The sequence below is a fragment of the Nasonia vitripennis genome, chromosome 4, assembly GCF_009193385.2.
Source record: "Nasonia vitripennis strain AsymCx chromosome 4, Nvit_psr_1.1, whole genome shotgun sequence".
NCBI lineage: Eukaryota > Metazoa > Arthropoda > Insecta > Hymenoptera > Pteromalidae > Nasonia > Nasonia vitripennis.
In genome coordinates, this window is record NC_045760.1 from 16273614 (window position 1) to 16290298 (window position 16685).

General features: G+C 51.0%; 1 protein-coding gene across 4 annotated transcripts in view; it reads right to left on the reverse strand.

Annotated features, from left to right (window-relative positions):
• Window positions 1-16685, reverse strand: part of LOC100115432 — a 167359-nt gene that overhangs the window by 101741 nt on the left and 48933 nt on the right. For 3 of the 4 annotated variants that reach the window (XR_004344847.1, XM_008207570.3, XM_032599028.1), the window contains exon 2: window positions 5209-5246. The exons of the other annotated variant lie outside the window; for it this stretch is intronic. The gene's annotated coding sequence lies outside the window, so the exon portion shown is untranslated. The remainder of the gene's footprint in view (window positions 1-5208; window positions 5247-16685) is intronic. 4 annotated transcript variants of the gene reach the window in all.

Here is a 16685-nt window from a genome sequence, read left to right on the forward strand (position 1 = left end):
TTCTCACAATGCCACGCGCGCCTCGACTCGAGAATCCATCAAGCATTCCAATTACGCAGTCTCCCGACACGAATATCACCCACAACCCGCGCGTACCCGATTGCAACGGAACGCATCCATCTCTCTCTTTACCTGACTCGCGGCTCTCGCGCGTATATATACAGCTCATTACCGCCATGCCCAGAAAAGTGTAGCCTCTGCGCGCTCGACAGCTGCGCGGCGATGAGGAGAGAGAGAGAGAGAGAGAGAGAGAGAGAGAGAGAGAGAGAGAGAGAGAGAGAGAAAAACACGGCACGGAAAATCCTCCACACCTTCTCCCACGGAGAGCACATGCCCCAGAGTCATCTCGGGGTTAAGAAAAAAGCGAATGTGGGACAGCGCGGCGTGGAAATTGATATGTGCGAATCGCGCCAGCAGGTCAGCGTTCACGTGTGCCCGCGCGCGTGTGAGCTAGACGCGCCGGTCATACGGTAGCCCCTCGGGCAAGCTTGTCCGTTATGTGCGAGTGAGAGCGCGGCGTCGTATGTATGTAGTGGTAGTAAAGGATGCACACGTGCGAGCGCGCGCGACGACCTCTCGGTACGCGGCCTGCGCCCCCCTGATGCACATATATGCATGAGCGCGCGCGAGTTATGGCTGCGCACGCGAGCGATATCGCGCCGATGCCCTTTCGCGAGCGCTGAGCTGCAGCGCGAGCCGTTTTAATTGAATTTTAAGGCGGAATCGCGAGAGCCCGCGGACAATGGGCCTCTCGAGTCGGAGATTGGCGCACGTGCGGAGCCGGATTCTTTTCAGCTGGATATTGTTGCCCTGAGCGAAAGTTGATTGGAAACGTGCGAGCGCGACTTTTGAGGAAGTTCGAGGAATATTCGTTGTAATGAGCTGCAGCTCACGCCGTAAAATCCAAATCCAAAAATATATCCGATCGTTAGTTGCGTAATAACGAATACGGCTATGCGAGCGCGAGAGGAACCGTTAGGGACACACACCGCAAAAAAGGTGTATCGCGCAGATTTACAGCAGAATCCTAGGCGCGATCCGCGAAATTTATGCCCGGCGTGTATGTGTGTGCACGAAAATACTCGGAGCTAGCTCTCGATGTAAAACCTTAATTACCCATAGCTTACTCCCTCGAAACCAGGCGAGGAAGAAGAAGAAGAAGAAGAAGAAGAAGAAGAAGAAGAAGAAGAATCCCCAGCCGCGGCGTGCAATTACCGCGACTATAAGCATCGGCTTCGCGCGCCGGACCTCCATTATACGACGTATAGTTGCATATAAAACTGTAGAACGTGTGTACATGCCCATCCATCGGCGCATAAAACGGCGTCGGCTCTCGAGTCCTCGAAATTTACACCCGAGCCGATTATTCCCACGACTCTCCCGTGTGTGATATCGGCTGCAGTAGGGTACCATAACTGCTGGCGAGGGGTTCGAAGCTACATCGCAGGCGCGCTGGTGCAGCGACCATTAAACGCCGCCCGGTGCAGCAGCGCGTATAACGGTACAGAGGCCGCGGCTCTTTGCGCTTTTTCTTTGTCGCCTCCGCGCGCGCGGCTCCTCTTATCTGCCAAAGCGCGAGAATGAGACGCGCCCATTAAGAATCCGAATAAATCGGCTAATCGCGCCGGGCATTACTTATCCTCGTGCGCCAGAGGAGCTTTTTCGCCGCGAACCGGCGGAGAGAGCCACTCCTTGATGACCGCCGCGGAGACGACGCTGTTGTATATTTCAGCGCATGCTTATTTTACGAGAGGATCTCGCGAGGGAGATTTATTCGAGAGCCGCGGCTCTTGCGATATTCCTCGCGCTACTGTTACATCGATTAGAGCTTTTTTTCATCCGCTGCATTGATCGCGCTCCAGAAAAAAGAAACGCGAACAGAGAGCCATCCGTCGGATTTATTAGTCGAGATAGGCGGCGAGGAGAAAAATCCGGCCGAAGCTAGAGGCTCCAGTGTATCGCAGCTGATGTAGAGCAATGTAGGTAATGCCAATCGCGCGCTCGGCGTCGTCCAAATAAGTCCGGCAATCAACATTCCAGATAGCATCGCTCCTTCGACAAAGCCCGGAGCTCCTTTCGCGCAAAAATCGGCTCTCGGCAAACTTGCAACGCCGAAACAATCAGCCAAAGTCACGAATAGAGAGTCGAGGCTCCCTCGCTCTTTACTGCAGCCCCCGACCGTGAAATCTCCCGAGCTCGACGCCACGTCGCGATGATCGCCAGGCGCGATCTCCACTCATCGCGGCCAGATCGCTCTCTCTCTCTCTCTCTCTCTCTCTCTCTCTCTCTCTCTCTCTCGCGTGCGCGACTGACAACTGCTCTCACGTACACATGCAGCTCGCCTCTCTCCGACAAATTCCGCGCTACCCGTTATGCAGCATTAGCCTCTCCTCGTCGCCGTCGTCGCCGCCACAGATGGTCTTCGCGTACGGCGAGACTCGTGTCTATTGCTGCCGCTGCAGAGAGCAATAATGGCCAGCGAGAAAGAAGGTATGAGGATTGACCCTTGCGGTACTCCCACTGCCAGAAGAAGAAGAAGAACAAGAAGAGAAGGAGGAAGCGAGAGGGACAGAGGACTCGCGAGGCACACACGCCTATGAAAGAGAGAGGAGCCAAGTGCACCGCTGCCGGGGTCATATTCTCATCGGCGGCGATGAGCTCGAGAGACCGGGCCTCGAGAAACAATTCCCATAAGGCAGAGCGCCGTCCGCTTGCCCATCCCCTCGGGCGGCCAATTTATACGAGCGCGTACGGTGTGTGTCCGTCGCGAACGTCGCGCGCGCGACGACGATGATATTCCATACGCTTTCGGCGAGGATTATTATTGGGCTCCCGCGACGCCGACGAGAAGAGAGAGGAAGGAATATTGGAGAAAGAGGTGGATCCTCGCCGGCGTGCGAGGTGATTTACGAAGGATCTTCCATACTGAGAGGAGACTTTATTGAATGCCGACGATCGAGGAGGATGCCGAAGGTGAGTATAGGCTAATTGAAATCGCCCCCGTGCGTTTGTTTCAATTCCGACGCGCTTATACATACTGGGTATTTCATTAATTTCATGTGCGCTGAGTACCCGCTACTTTTCAGCAGGGCAGTCCCAGCAGACTGCGCGTGTATACTGCATTGGAAATTGAATAACAGAGCGTGTAATGAGCCTGCACCGCGAGGTAATCGGACTAAAAGCTTCTGGGTATACATGATCAAGCCAAGTACTCGAGGATTAACGGAAACAGCTTTCGACATTGCGATTCTTTCGATCTCTAATAAGCGTAATAATGTGCACTCCCGGGACTGCACACTCGCTAATTATAAGCAGATAATGAGCTCACATTAGGATGAACGATGCCAAGAAGATCCTTTATCCTGAGAGTACGACATTTCGAAACGCCTGCGCACAAGACAACCACGACGATTCCGGAAATCCGGCGCGCTCTCGATCGAACCATTGCTCACAGCTAACCGTCGGAATTAATCACAGTCCCTATGGGCAACGCGCCGATTATCCTCCCGAGCTCTAACCGTGTCATCTCTCTCTCTCTCTCTCTCTCTCTCTCTCTCTCTCTCTCTCTCTCTCTCTCTCTCTCTCTCGGGTCTTCCTCCTTTCGCGCTGGCCTAACTATCGATTTCAGCCATAAACTACGCTACGGCTGCTCTCGACTCCCGCCGAACCATTAAACTCGCCCCATCAGCCGCTCCTGTACACGCGCGCGGCCGCGAAATTGGGTCGAATTCTCTCTCGCGCGCGCGCGATTGTATCGGAGATTCCCAGCGAATAATACATTGCACTATAATTGTCGCGGTCGAGCATCAATTCGCGCTTCTTCTTCTTGTTCTTTTGTCGAAAAAGCCGAATGTACGAGAGGTAGAGGAGGATGGTGTTTTATGTATTATATGGAAGGGCGCGCGCATGGAGAGAATGTAACCCGAATCGCGGGAAAAAATGGGAAATGACGATCGGCTCTATAGCTGTATACCGTAAGAATCACAGCGGCCTTTGTCCTGTAATACCGTAAGTCGAGAGCTGTATACTTACGTATAGCGAAAACGTGATTTCACGCTGTTATGGGTTAAACTTGAATTTTCGCCTGGCTATTAATTGTTGCGGATTCATAATTCGAAGCGAACGATCATGCGCTTTGGTTTTAAAAAATCGCCGTGATCACCTTGCTTCTGCAGTAAACGTACTACCGAACAGGTATATACTTGATAAACGAGTGCGCTATTGGTCGTCGGAAAGCAACAGGACATTTTTAAGAGAAAACCGTTATACGAACGAAACCTGAAAGCAATGAAAAGTGAGATGAGTTGAGATCGCCTGCAACAAATTTGATGCTCACGCACTAGTACGCCATACGTGTGCGCAGATACGTCCCGTATAAACGAGTCTTGATCGAGAGGGGACAACCATCGGGCAGTCGCGACTTCTCTGCGTGACATAAGCGATTCCGATATACGTTCCAATCTTTCTCTCTTGCGCACAAACGAGGTATATACACATCCAGAGTCGCGCGCGGAATTTTCAGACTGCACAAACAGGAAGCAAACGGTCGATTCGGCGGCGCTCCTTTTTTCCTTAACATATCTTTCTCGTTTTTTGATCGTGATTTCGCGACGGTGCCGAGAGAGGCTATCGCGCGTGGGGATCGCGTGGTTACAACGACACTCGCCGAGAGATAACAGGAAATTCCTAATATATCGACGCTCCAAAAGAGAGAGAGAGAGGTTGTTTTATATATACGGGAGGACCCGAGGCTGATGCTACCGACGCTACTTATTTGGCCGGGGTATAACTGTACACTTTTTTGAAAATAGTTTTCGATTTCTGGCAGTATAACATCGAGCTGGGGAGTGACATTACCTCAGGTTTCGTTTTTCGAAAATAAGCAAAATGTGGCATTCCCAGCTAATCTGTGTACAAGGTTTCACGCCTCACACGCTCTCTGCGATCATCAGTTGTAGGGGACCGAAACTCGCGCCTAATGGGTCGTGCTGCAGTAGCTCTTCCCGAAAGACACGACAGAAGGCCGCGCGCGAATGTATATATCTTCATAAAAATAAAGAGGGTGTCCCCCGCACGCGAACCAGAGCAAAAGGACCAAGTAGTTTTTAATTGGACCTCGATGACTCAATGACAGCGGGGATTTACGAGGGTTCGACGGCTGCAGTATAAAGGGGCCTTGTCTACACGTTATGAAGACACTGCACTCACCGATATGATGTCAGCAGCGCTGCAGCAGGCTCGTTCACCTGCAACAAGACACATTCGAGGGTTAAAAGAATCCGGACCACTCCGCGCCGCGGCGGCTGATTTATTCCAAGAAGAGCATCGCGGCGTGAAAGATGATTTCTCGCGCGTGTTTATGTGTGCAGTGGACATATAGCACGTATACGAAGCTTGCGGCGACAGGTCACGCGCGCGTAAAGTTCATTAGCGAGAGAAGAAGCGCATGATCGAGCTCATGGGATAGAAACAGAAAGAGAGCGAGCAGAAGAATATAAAGGCCGCGACGAGGGAGTTCGTCAAGGCTCGTTAAGACTCGATCGTCGTGACGCCGAGAGGAAGGAGGAGGACGAGGTACAGTGCAGCAGTCGCGACTCGTCAGGGACCAAGTCGCTCGAATCCGAGCTCGCTCGCCTCTCTAGCCGCTAGGCGCCGAGTAGCTATATTATATGTATATACAGCATGGAAGGACGGGTTTGAACCCGCGGAGTTTTTCGCTCGATTTGCCATCAGCGTGCTCATCATCGTTAGTGTCTCGGAGCCAGGAGATTCCTCTGAAACTGTTGTTATATTTTTGGGATTTTACGACGCTAAACGGAATATCTCCATTTTATGCGTTATTATACAAATTCACACCAAAAAAAAAAAAAAAAAAACTATCGACACGCTCACTCAGCGGACAGTAGCCCCTTAGAGTACAATATGCACGTGCACCGCTCTTACAGCTCGGCACATTTCACGGTTGGATAAAGTCCGGGGACATACCGGTCCGCCCATGCAGTGCGCGAGCGAACAAAGACACAGGGCGACGGATGCTCGCAGGTAGTGCAGTAGACCCGGGTTAGGATATTTAGTGTCGGCTTTCGTCACGTTCGGCTTTTATGGGACACACAGAAAATTCCACGGCTCCGCATATATCTCTAGTGCGCGTGTTTTATATAAGACCAGCGATAAGAGCTGTACGCTCTACTCTTATTCGTATATAGTACAAGTTTTGTTGTTATTCTCTACCCGCGAAATCTGTGCTGAAAAAGAGTGCGGGCGATAACGATCGGCCGCCACCACTTCTTCAGCAGGCCGATACACCGCACAGAGAAGCATTGCAATATCATGTAAGCTGCTGCGCGACTGTGTATGACTGTATATATAAGCCTGCGCCGCCGCGGAATTCTAGGCCCAGTGCGCGAACAAAGACGAACTGCGTGTATACGCGCGTTGGCTCGCGCGCCTACGCGGTCCATTGTGTCCTTATCGATGAGCGGCGGTGGCAACTCGCGATTTCGTTCGCGCTGGCCGCTGCTTATTTTCCCTTTCTCATGAGCTGGCTGCTGCTGCTGCTGTTGCGTCGTGTTGGAGTATACCTGTATGCATGGGCGCACGCGTGCACGGATCGAGTTTCACGTCGCTGACGCGCGAGAGATATCAGAGCTTATCGCTTATAGCTCGCGCCACTGCAGCCAACAATAAGCCGAGTGCCGCGAGTAATGGGCTCGTTTTCGTCGCCCGAGCGAGAATAAGGAGTGATCCTGACACAGCGACGTATATACGATGTGGAAAGCTGTACTCTGATGTATTGTCGAGGAATCGAGTTTCATATATTGGTACGCGTCGTCCGCGGCGAGAGACGATTAAATTAGCTCGGTTTTTACACGTGTCACAACGAATGAATTTCGCTGCGCCCGTTCCTGTCTAAAAACTTTGGAAGTATCAGATTTCGTCCGCGCGTGTATGCAGTACATGCAATAATTTATGCACAAGTCCGGGAGCTCGACAATGCAGTAGGCGGCGGTGGTTATGGTCCCGCTAGGCAGCCATGTATACATAAGCATCGCTCTCGGCATAGAAAACACAGGCAACTCTGCTCACCGGCATTGCGCAACTTGGCCAGTAGAATCCTGCGCCAGTTCATCGACTAACCCAGCTAAAAGCCTCTCCCTCTCCCTCTCGCTTATCTCCTTCTCTCTCTCTCTCTCTCTCTCTCTCTCTCTCTCTCTCTCTCTTTCTCTCTCTCTCTCTCTCTCTCTCTCTCTCTCTCTCTCTCTCTCTCTCTCTCTTTCTGCCGACGCAGCCTATCTCGCGATAAAAACAGCGAGATATATCCCCCGTGAGATGCAGTCGCGGGGAGAAAGCGACTCGAAGGCACGCCCCTGGCCATCTCTCCTCGCACGTACATGCACGTACACATATACGTGCAGCACACGGCAGTCTCGCGGCTGAGAGTGGAGTAGGTAAAGATGCTCGGCCGCAGATACAGCCGGCGGCTATATTAACCAACTCGAGCAACAATAACGCCGCCGCTGCGGAGCCAACGAGCCATGGCACACGGGGCATATTTCTCTCTCCCTCTCCTCTGTATACACGCTAAGCTGGAGCCGCTATATTATAGCAGCGGCGGCAGCCCCGTCAAGGTCGTCCGGATAGGCGTTTACGTGAATGAACTTCAGTAGCTTCTGCTTCTTCTGCTGCCGCTTCGGGCCGAAAAAGGAAAGGAACGTTTTACTGGCCGAGAAATCGCGCGCGCGCGCGCGCGAGAGAGAGAGAGAGAGAGAGAGAGAGAGAGAGCGCTCTGCGGCGATTATATACCGAAAGCTAGAGAGAGGGAGAGAAGCGCGCGCTTTTTGCGCGAGGAATAAGCCTGAAGATTCTATACTTATACGCGCAGCTGCTCTATAGGTGCAGCAGTGCGCACTTTTTAGTCGCCAGCTCTGTCGTATACCTGCAACTGTACGCGCGATTTTTGACGTTTCTGCTCCGCGTTTTGTCCTCGCGCTCGTATAAGAGCTTGCGCGCTGTACACAGCTTTTGTTTCCGCCTCTATGCGCAGCGGCTTTTGAAAAACGAGCTACACAGCCGAACGTATAATTGCCGCGAGCTGGGGATGCTTCTTCGTTCTTTACGAATTTCGAGAGCTTTTTGCTCCGCCTGATTTGGCAAGCTGCTCTGCCGAGCCATCCCAGAGGGAGGATCATTAGGAAGAATGTAATTACCGAGCGAGCTGTGTATAATGCACCGCGGAATCGAGCTGAATTATCGGCTTATTAAATAAATGTTCATAGCATTACATAAAGTCTCTCATTATTGCCGCGATAATTTCAGCTTACACCGAGCGGAGCCGGCAATATTCTGCGCGCAGTGCGTAAAATATTCGAAAGCGATAAAACTCCTCGCGCGGATTGATTTACGCCGGCGGGATAAGTCGTCGCAGTCGTGCGCATAATAACAAAGCGATACTTTGCCGCTAATGCGCGGCCGACGCGCGTTAGAGTCCCGTCGAGTTAACCGGAGATAAATCTTGATTAATCCCGCGTACACCGCGTGTATATAACAAAGCGAGTATTTTTTCCAAACAATCGCATTCCGGGAAAAAGCGTAAATGATAAATCGTCGACCAAAGTAGTCCGCCGGAGCGTCGTCGCGCGAAAAATAAATAAACACACATCATCCGCACTATATAACAGTCGCAATCGCCGCCGAGGGAAAATGAACTCCGAGATCCGGTGACAATTATTGCCCCATAAACAACGTCGCTAGACGCTCGCTCATTCGCGCGGCGCCTCGTCATCGCGTCCCGCGTAGTATAAAAGTCAGCGTAGTGCGTGTCGATTTCGTTTTTCAGGAAAGCGATCACGCGACAACGACGGCGAAAGAGAAGTCTATAATGGACAAGAGAGCTTGGTGACGCGTACACTCGAAGTAAATCAGGATTTTCTCGTCCCGAGCCTGTATATAAACATCCACATATGCATTGTTGTTTTTTATGTCGAATCGTCGTTCCTAGAAAAAAAAGGAGCGATGACACGCGGGTGTGATCTCGAAAAATTAGTGGCAGGGCGTGGCGAGTTCTCGACTCCGACGTACGCCGCGCGTCGTTAAAACGCTTTTCCTCGGCGTTTGATGCGCGCGACGAAGAAAAATGGCGAATCGATCGGCGGCTTTTATCAGGAAAATCCAAACGGCTGTAATAAAGTTCGAGGGAATAAAAAGACGCCAGCTCTCTCGCGAACGCGTCGTCGTAATTTCGCCGGACAGCTCTCTCGCGCCCCGAGTGTCCCCGCCTCTTGCGAATACATATATATATATGTGTGTGTGTGTGTGTGTGTGTGTATATAAGGCACACTGGCTTGCTTTTAATCGCCGTCGCTTGCGTATCTCGTATCGAAGGAATTTAGCGGCGCCGCGAACACGTCATTTTTCTGTGATGCGCGCGCGCGGCGGCGGCTTCGTTAACGATTTTAATTTATGTACGAAAGCTCGTTTCTCTCTCGCATAGGCGCGTTGACGATGCACACGCTGTGGTCGCCGATGCTGCACCTGGCAATGCAGGCACGTCGCGGGGGCAGCAGCGGCAGCAGCGGCAGCAGCGGCAGCAGCGGCAGCAGCAGCAGATTCGATCTGTGAGATTACTTTCCGCAGTAGTAAAATGAAAGAGCACGTTTTTGCCTGCTAATTAGACATCCGCACCGAGCAGTTCCATTTCTCGCTCTTTCTCTTATTTTCCCCTTATATTCCCCTGCGCTCGCTTCGTCTTCTTCACTCGCAGCGCGGTAGCCGAGAGCAAGAAGACGACGAAAAAGAAGAGGCACTGCCTCTGCTCGCTCAAGGACGAATCGATCCTCATTGTGCATATGCGAGCGGAGAAAAGTGAGCTGCGGAGAAGTGGGGATTCAGAAGTCATTACGGGGTGTAATGTAACTTGACGCGATAATGACTTTGGAAGATTGTCGTACGGGGGCTGCTCTTTTTGGCCTCTTTGCGCTACAGCGTATGTTAATATCGCTTTTGATAGATATTCTCTCTTCGTATGTAACGTCTCTCACGCGCTTGTAAAAATGTTGATTAATTATGCGCCTCAGTGAGACGGACTCTAAACGGCTGGTCAATTTGTCTGTTTCCGCTGACAAGCTTCATCCCCGAGTTTCATATACATAAAAGAGAGAAGAGACAAAAAAAAGCACCCCGCATCCTTCTGCGGAGGCTACCTTACCTCTTGCGTACCTATGTATAGGGACACTCAGCTATATAGTATTTACGTGCAGCCGGCGACTAACTGGCCGCTGACCAGCCTGTGTGACCTCTGCGAGGAGAGCCACAAGGAGGCGAGGCAACTCGTATACGTTTGTGTATACGTATAAATGTGTGTACACACACACCCTCCGCACGCCATCGAGTCCGTAATTATGGGACTGCCATTTGCAGCGTCTTTGTAATGAGGCACGTTTCGATTCTCTCCTGCCCCGTCGCGCGATGTGTATCACTCAATGATATCCTCCGCTTGAGGGAGACGTGCACTCTGCGCGGAGAAAACATGAGAACTCGTTTTTTTTTCTTTTGAGAATTTTTGTAGACCGAAAGGAGAGGAATTTTCCGCGCGCAATAATACGGATGCGCGCGCGCGAGCTAATGATCGAAATGACCGGTGTTATATACCGAGGGAAGAGTTATTGATTTTATCGGGGGTATACATCGATTGTATCAACGCGAATTCCGAGCTTCCAATATACTCCGAGTTTTATGACATTCTACCGTGGATGTATAAGGGAGACGTTTGCTGCTGCTATGACGATGGCAGCTCTGCGAGCGCGTATCGCGAGATTGAGGGAGATGCAGTAAAGAGGAATTCCGGTATAATTACTTTGTAACGTTTTCAGATTTACATCAAAGATTGGACGCTCGCGGGCTTGTTTATGTCGTTGGGCTCGACAAATAATTGAGAGTATTATACACCCTAAACAAACGCAGACATCTCGCGCCTCAATTACACTGGAACAATTTAATTTTCATTCAATTCGCCAGCAGCGCACCAATATCGCGCCGAGACATCTCTGAATGAAGATACACAAGTCGGTACACAAGCGGAAAAGTGATCTCTCGCTACTCCAAAGCTGCGCATTTTCGCAATCGCGTTATTATAATCGCGCGCGCCACGTCTGCATTTTGTATACCTACACCGATACACAACTCCCTTCGGCCGCGCGCGCTAAGCGCATTCCGAAAAGTCTGCGTCATAGCCGTGTATACACCAGCCAGCGGCGCGGCTATACAATAATCCTCTAATAACTTTGACCCAAAACGGCGAGTTTAGAGCCCCGACACGACACGGAGCACGAATTATCCTCGACCCTACACACACACACGTTATATAGTACGTGTATATAAAGTTACACTATATAACACACTCCTCCGCAACTCTCTCTCTCTCTAGCCGAATAACTAACCCGTAACTCTTTGCGAACTGCTCCTCGCACTCGCAGGTATTTCCACGCGAAGAGGATATACGTCGCGCTGCAGAACAAAGCGCAATAAAAGCCCTATACCGCGACCTTCCTCCGTCGCGGGGCTGTATCTCGTCGTTAAATCGGGTGACAATACTGCGCGCAGTGCTGTATACCGCGTGTGTGTATACCTACCTAGGTATATATATACCTATATACGTATAGGTATCACAATAGTCGACGGAGGATCCATTTCTCCGTTTTACTTTGTCCGCGCTGTGTATCGCGCGCTCGCGGACGACCTTCGCGGGGTCCCTCCTCTGGAGCTATATAATACTTCGTTGTCGCGCATCTGCTGACCTCGGCTTCAAGCGGCACATATATACGATTTTTCCTTGTATACGAGTGTACTCGTGCGTGGCTTCGACGATGTTACGAGTCGTTTGCTTCGAACTTTTCTGCGATCGTCCTGTGAGAGCTTTAAAGTACAGAAGAAGAGATGCTCGAATTAGTCAGGCGATACCGCCGCGAGAGGCGGCTTTTAATACTTTTGTTTGCGGTTTCTGGCGAGAACAGCAGCGTGGACGTTGTATACAAGTGATGGGCGCGAGCCGAGTTGATTAAATTTTCGGTACGCGTATATACGGTTCTATAATACGGTTCTCATCCATTCGCGTTATTGTCGTTTTTTTATGGATATTTTTTACGACGAAAATAAGAGCAGCTCTCATGAATCTGATTGAAAGGGAAGGAGAGGGAGAGAGGAATTTCGTGTCATGCGCGCTTTTACGTGCGCTCTTCCTAGGGTCGCGACGTAAGTCGGAGTTTATCACCGCGATTAGGCGTAATCCGCGCCGTGTGCTATGTGACAAGGATCTTTATAGCTGTTATGACCTAGTTCAAACTCCGCCAGCTCTGGCGACCCCCAAAAGTAGGCCGAAAACATAATTGGCTCCACACAACGCCCCATTAACAAACCCTCCACAAATCATCCTTCTTCCTTACGAAGAACTTTCGGCGTGCTGAATCGAGGATGACACTTTAATTTCCGCGGCCCGATTATTGCATTGCATCGTGCGTCGCGTCCTAATGACACGTATACGCGGCTTTCGCAATACAACATTCACCGGGAGACGATCGATCGGCGAATGCAATCGTCGCGCGGAAGAAGCTTTAGTATAAAAAAGTTGCTTCTCGAAAAAGCCAACGACTCCTTAAATTGCCGAGAGTATGACGTAAATTTGTCTTTTATCCGAGTGGAACTGTATATAAGCCTCAGTTTTTTGGCGGAGTCGAAACTCTTTCGAAAGCAGACGTCCTCACAACTGGCTTCTGCTTTTCGAAGAAACTAATTTCCAGGCTCTGCCGCAAAGCACGCGTTTTATGCTCATTGCCTTTGCCCCTCCTTTACCCCTTTTCCATGTTCGTAAAAAGGAATATCGATATACATTCCTAATGCCGTCGCAGTCCGCTCGTCGATGTTTATAGGTATGGACAGCTTTGTGGGAGGATATAGGCTGTTAATAGCGGCCGGCAAAAAATTGCCGCGCGATTTGTTACGCGCGTAAATTTTAACGGCTCTCGACGCCCGACTCCGCGGGCTCACCATTATTATTACCATTCCCGCGTTATTCGATGTATAATTTCATGCGGCCGAACTTTATCGCGGCGGTTAGACTGTTCAATTTATTTTTCGAGCGTGACACACTCTTTCCATTGCTATGCGGAAAGTTTCGTCGTCGCGTTTTAATCCGCGAAGCCTGCAGAAATTGCAACACATTCCTCCGCGAAACTTCGTCGTGATTTATACGCGCAGCTTAAATCTGGAGCTTAATAGTCGACGCGCACAAACTGGAACGTCCTTAGAAATTCATCCTCCGCCGCCGCCCCCTCTTTCGCGATAATTTCAGAGTTCGAGCTGCGTGATCGATTCCAAAAAGTTGACTCATGCACGGCTCTACAACTACTTTATAATCGCGCCGCGACCTTTCTACAGCTATACTGGCACACACTCGTGCGAACGAGGTCGCGACCCACATAGTGCGGAAACCGATCAGCCATCGCAGCCCCTAAAGGGATGAAGAAACTGGAGCGACGCACGCTCGAAAAGAACTACGACGCCACGAGATTCTCCACTCGTAATACAGAATTAAGGCCGGCGCTGCGTGAGAGCTGGTGTATTAAGGGTGCGGCTGTGCGCGCGCGAGCGGGCGAAAGGGTGCGCCGAAGTATAATGAATCGGCGGCTGCTCCCCGGAGAGTTCGCGTACGCATTAAATATCACACAGGGGGCTGAGATCTTCGCAGTAGTTGTTGTTTATTTTTTCACCCGTGACGACCTTGCGTGAGTCCTGCCATTAGGCGCGCGTTTAATGGAGTGCTAAGCTGCCTCACGCGCCTTGTGTGCGTTGTATGTATACATACACGACGAAAATTCAGCTCGACACGTACTGCCTGCGCGCAGACGGCAGTTATATAGTGTAATTTGCGGCGATGAATTCCGGCAGATTGTTACGGCGCGTAAACGTCGCTTTTTGTTCTAATGAAATCAAGATTGATATCTGCGCGCGCTTCGAGATATAATATGCGGAGAAGGGTGTACGACGGCAGCGCGATATTGAAAAATAAGAGAGAGGACGGAGTTTACAACGTGCGAGAGGAGGGAAAATAATATTCCGCCAGCCTAATAAGCGCGCATTAGCGGGTTATCCGAATCATCTGCGCGCTTAGCGCACGCGGAGATCCTCGTCGATGTACTACAGATACAGATCGCCCCGGCAAATAGAGAAATAACTCAGCCGATCGCCTTCCCCTGCATCTCTCGTGTCCTGCGTGAGCAGACTGCAGCAACAAGAAGACTCATCCCGCGCAGCTCAGAGCTGCGTGCACTGCAAGGAAAAGGAAAAGTAGCGCGTCGGGGCGAGATACGAATATTAATCGATGGTATTCCCTCATCGCGATTCGACCAGAGGGGGAGAAAAAACGCGAGAGATAATGCAGCGGCAGCAGCAGCGTTCTCCAACTCATGGTCAGATAAGGCCCGAAGCCGCAGATGGGCACAAGTGCCGGAATCGCTCGGGGGAAGGGAGAAAGCGAGAGCAGACGCGCTCTCGTTTTATCGTGGTTCGGCAATCGCGCGAGACCATTATAGACAAGCCGGTAATCATCTCTCTCTCTCACTCTCTCTCTCTCTCTCTCTCGGATTTTATTTTTGTAAAAAAGAATCGGACCGAGAGAGATATTAATTATTGTTGTGCAGTCGCTCTCAGCTCGACAGCCGTATTAAAGATTTCGATCGTTTACCGGGAATATAACGAAAGTCTATATAATATGCAGGAGTCGTAAATTGCGCGGACTACTAGGGGGCGCGCTGGCATCGGGCGAGGAGAGAGGGCATATACTTATGCGGTCCGGTCACGAACTCTGCGGTCGCCGAGCACGACGACGACGCGATATTCGTCCTTCGACCCCCTCGGCGCGTCACGGAGACGCCACACGAGAAAGAGAGACGGAAGGTGGATGTCTGACCATCACGGCTGTGGATTATTTTCATTTCACTTTCGCCTCTCTGACTTGGCTCTTTTTTTGTTTGAGAAAGATCTGCTGCTGAAGAATGGATTCGACCGTCTCTGCAGTGTATATTGAAGATGATTGATGGTGTTTTAATGAATTATCGAAAATTACGCAAGATTGATGGCGATCGTCGTTTCTGCGAGTGTCTGCGAAATTGAACCTTAACACAATTCCCTATAGCTCGCGAAATCAATATCGATGAATTCCCGGAACCGAGGAATCCTCTCTGCGCGCGCGCGCACGCTCGTCCATTGTGGCGGAGCTGATAAAGCCCCGGCGATTTTTCTATACCCTATCCTACTCCTGCATATTCAATAGCTCCGACCGTTTCTTTTCCGCGCAGCAGCAGTATATTCACCAATGGAATCTAACCCGGCGAACTTAAAACAAGCAAAACCTCTCAAGAAACTACTGCGCAGCTTGTGTATCGGAGCTCTTGGGCAGCGATACGGAATCAGCTCTCTTCCATGCGCACACAAAGCTGCTGCATATCTCAGCGGCCGCAGCGTAGTTTCGCGAAATATCGTTTCGAACTAGGAGGCATAAGTCACACCGGACGCTTCGCGCGCGCGCGCATTCCCGGAGATTTCGAGCCATAATTGGACGAAATGTATCCCTCTGCTGCTCTTTCGTATCGAGGGAGCTAAGGGGTGCGAGAGAGATAGCGGCGCGCATCTACTGCTCCGAGAGCTCGTTTATGGTGAGAAGTGAAATAAATTCGCTTTGTGGGCGCAGCAGATGCGATTGTAAGGAAATCTCGGCTGGATATAAGCCGAGCCTCCTTTTCAGTGCAAACGAGAGCGAATGCAACGGACGGAATGCACGTACTCTTCTTGTTTACATTTGCACTCTGCTAGTGCTGAGAGTTCGGGGATCGTAGCATAAATAAAATATGAAATACATCAGCGGCGGGAAAGAGAGGGAAACTACGTCAGGAGTTAAACGACCCGCAGCTATACATGAGAACGGATTCGAGAGCGCAAGCGGTCAGCCCCGAGACTCGCTCGACTTGCACCGGGTCGGCGTATATAATACCGTCTCTCTCGCAGCGCGATGTAACAAAGCGCTCGCGCGACAGTGCAACAGAGGGAGAGAGAGAGCAGAGTCGCGCGGCATAATGAGACGCCTTTTCCTGCCTCCCCTGCTTTTACTGTTGTCTGCGCAGAGCCCATATATCTATACGCGGTGTATACTCGTCGGTTCGCTCGCTCGGAGGTCTAGCCATGCAGCGGCAGCCGATTTGTTTTACACGCCCGGATTATTACCGTTATTACTGCTCAGAGCGCTCTCTCCTCTCGACGTGTTTCGCGATCGGTCGACACGCCTAATTAAGGTCACTCGCTCGCGCGCGGCCAAAGTCGTCGAAGCTGTGTACACTATTACACGCGCGCTGCGCAGACACACTGACGCGGTACTGACTGACTGGCGTGTAGAGGAGGTATAGGGACTTCACTGCCGCCACCGTCTGATGGCCTTTTAAGTGGCCGCGTGCGCGAGAAAGAGAGAGGGCACTCGATAATCGTTGCGCGAGAGAGGGTGATGTTAATGCGTGTGCTTTACTCTCTCTCTCTCTCTCTCTCTCTCTCTCTCTCTCTCTCTCTCTCTCTCTCTCTCTCTCTCTCTCTCTCTCTTGTTGCAATGGCTCAACACCGCTGGACGTCGAAAATACTTCATGGCCTGC